The sequence below is a fragment of the Somniosus microcephalus genome, chromosome 28 (assembly GCF_052327205.1).
Source record: "Somniosus microcephalus isolate GS21.2 chromosome 28, FLI_Smic_1.0, whole genome shotgun sequence".
Classification (NCBI taxonomy): domain Eukaryota; kingdom Metazoa; phylum Chordata; class Chondrichthyes; order Squaliformes; family Somniosidae; genus Somniosus; species Somniosus microcephalus.
The window spans coordinates 19,580,709-19,583,185 of record NC_141014.1 but is presented as its reverse complement, the minus strand read 5'-3'; positions in this window follow the sequence as shown (position 1 = coordinate 19,583,185).

Here is a 2,477-nt window from a genome sequence, read left to right as displayed (position 1 = left end):
GAGGAGAGCGAGAGGGAGAGCGAGAGGAGAGGCGAGAGGAGAGCGAGAGCGAGAGAGAGGAGAGCGAGAGCGAGAGGAGAGCGAGAGCGAGAGCGAGAGCGAGAGGAGAGCGAGAGCGAGAGCGAGAGCGAGAGGAGAGCGAGAGCGAGAGGAGAGCGAGAGCGAGAGGAGAGCGAGAGCGAGAGGAGAGCGAGAGCGAGAGGAGAGCGAGAGCGAGAGGAGAGCGAGAGCGAGAGGAGAGCGAGAGCGAGAGGAGAGCGAGAGCGAGAGAGAGCGAGAGGAGAGCGAGAGGAGAGCGAGAGGGAGAGCGAGAGGGAGAGCGAGAGGGAGAGCGAGAGGGAGAGCGAGAGGGAGAGCGAGAGGGAGAGCGAGAGGGAGAGCGAGAGCGAGAGCGAGAGCGAGAGCGAGAGCGAGAGCGAGAGCGAGAGCGAGAGCGAGAGGAGAGCGAGAGCGAGAGGAGAGCGAGAGCGAGAGCGAGAGCGAGAGGAGAGCGAGAGCGAGAGGAGAGCGAGAGCGAGAGGAGAGCGAGAGCGAGAGGAGAGCGAGAGCGAGAGGAGAGCGAGAGCGAGAGGAGAGCGAGAGCGAGAGGAGAGCGAGAGCGAGAGGAGAGCGAGAGCGAGAGGAGAGCGAGAGCGAGAGGAGAGCGAGAGGGAGAGCGAGAGGGAGAGCGAGAGGGAGAGCGAGAGGGAGAGCGAGAGGGAGAGCGAGAGGGAGAGCGAGAGGGAGAGCGAGAGGGAGAGCGAGAGGGAGAGCGAGAGGAGAGCGAGAGGGAGAGCGAGAGGGAGAGCGAGAGGGAGAGCGAGAGGAGAGCGAGAGGGAGAGCGAGAGGGAGAGCGAGAGGGAGAGCGAGAGGGAGAGCGAGAGGGAGAGGAGAGCGAGAGGGAGAGCGAGGAGCGAGAGGAGAGCGAGAGCGAGAGCGAGAGGAGAGCGAGAGCGAGAGGGAGAGCGAGAGGGAGAGCGAGAGGGAGAGCGAGAGGGAGAGCGAGAGCGAGAGCGAGAGCGAGGAGAGCGAGAGGAGAGCGAGAGCGAGAGGGAGAGCGAGAGGGAGAGCGAGAGGGAGAGGGAGAGGGAGAGCGAGAGCGAGAGCGAGAGGGAGAGGGAGAGCGAGAGGGAGAGCGAGAGGGAGAGCGAGAGGGAGAGCGAGAGGGAGAGCGAGAGGGAGAGCGAGAGGGAGAGGAGAGCGAGAGGGAGAGCGAGAGGGAGAGCGAGAGGGAGAGCGAGAGGGAGAGCGAGAGGAGAGCGAGAGGGAGAGCGAGAGGGAGAGGAGAGCGAGAGCGAGGAGAGCTGAGAGCGAGAGCGAGAGGAGACGAGGAGCGAGAGGAGAGCGAGAGGAGAGCGAGAGGAGAGCGAGAGGAGAGGAGAGGGAGAGGGAGAGGGAGAGCGAGAGGAGAGCGAGAGGGAGAGCGAGAGGGAGAGCGAGAGGGAGAGCGAGAGGGAGAGCGAGAGGGAGAGCGAGAGGGAGAGCGAGAGGGAGAGCGAGAGGGAGAGCGAGAGGGAGAGCGAGAGGGAGAGGGAGAGGGAGAGCGAGAGCGAGAGGGAGAGCGAGAGGGAGAGCGAGAGGAGAGGAGAGCGAGGAGAGCGAGAGCGAGAGGAGAGCGAGAGCGAGAGCGAGAGGAGAGCGAGAGGAGAGCGAGAGGAGAGCGAGAGCGAGAGGAGAGCGAGAGGAGAGCGAGAGGGAGAGCGAGAGGGAGAGCGAGAGGGAGAGGGAGAGGGAGAGGGAGAGGAGAGGGAGAGGGAGAGGGAGAGCGAGAGCGAGAGGGAGAGCGAGAGGGAGAGCGAGAGGGGAGAGGAGAGGAGAGCGAGAGCGAGAGGAGAGCGAGAGGAGAGCGAGAGGGAGAGCGAGAGCGAGGGAGAGCGAGAGGCGAGAGCGAGAGGAGAGCGAGAGCGAGAGGAGAGCGAGAGGAGAGCGAGAGGAGAGCGAGAGCGAGAGGAGAGCGAGAGGAGAGCGAGGGAGAGCGAGAGCGAGAGCGAGAGGGAGAGCGAGAGGGAGAGCGAGAGGGAGAGCGAGAGGGAGAGCGAGAGGGAGAGCGAGAGGGAGAGCGAGAGGGAGAGCGAGAGAGCGAGAGCGAGAGCGAGAGGGAGAGCGAGAGGAGAGCGAGAGGGAGAGCGAGAGGGAGAGCGAGAGGGAGAGCGAGAGGGAGAGCGAGAGGGAGAGCGAGAGGGAGAGCGAGAGGGAGAGCGAGAGGGAGAGCGAGAGGGAGAGGCGAGAGGGAGAGCGAGAGGAGAGCGAGAGGGAGAGCGAGAGGGAGAGCGAGAGGGAGAGCGAGAGGGAGAGCGAGAGGGAGAGCGGAGAGCGAGAGGGAGAGCGAGAGGGAGAGCGAGAGGGAGAGCGAGAGGAGAGGAGAGCGAGAGCGAGAGCGAGAGGAGAGCGAGAGGGAGAGGAGAGGGAGAGGAGAGCGAGAGCGAGAGCGAGAGGAGAGCGAGAGCGAGAGGAGAGCGAGAGCGAGAGGAGAGCGAGAGGAGAGCGAGAGCGAGAG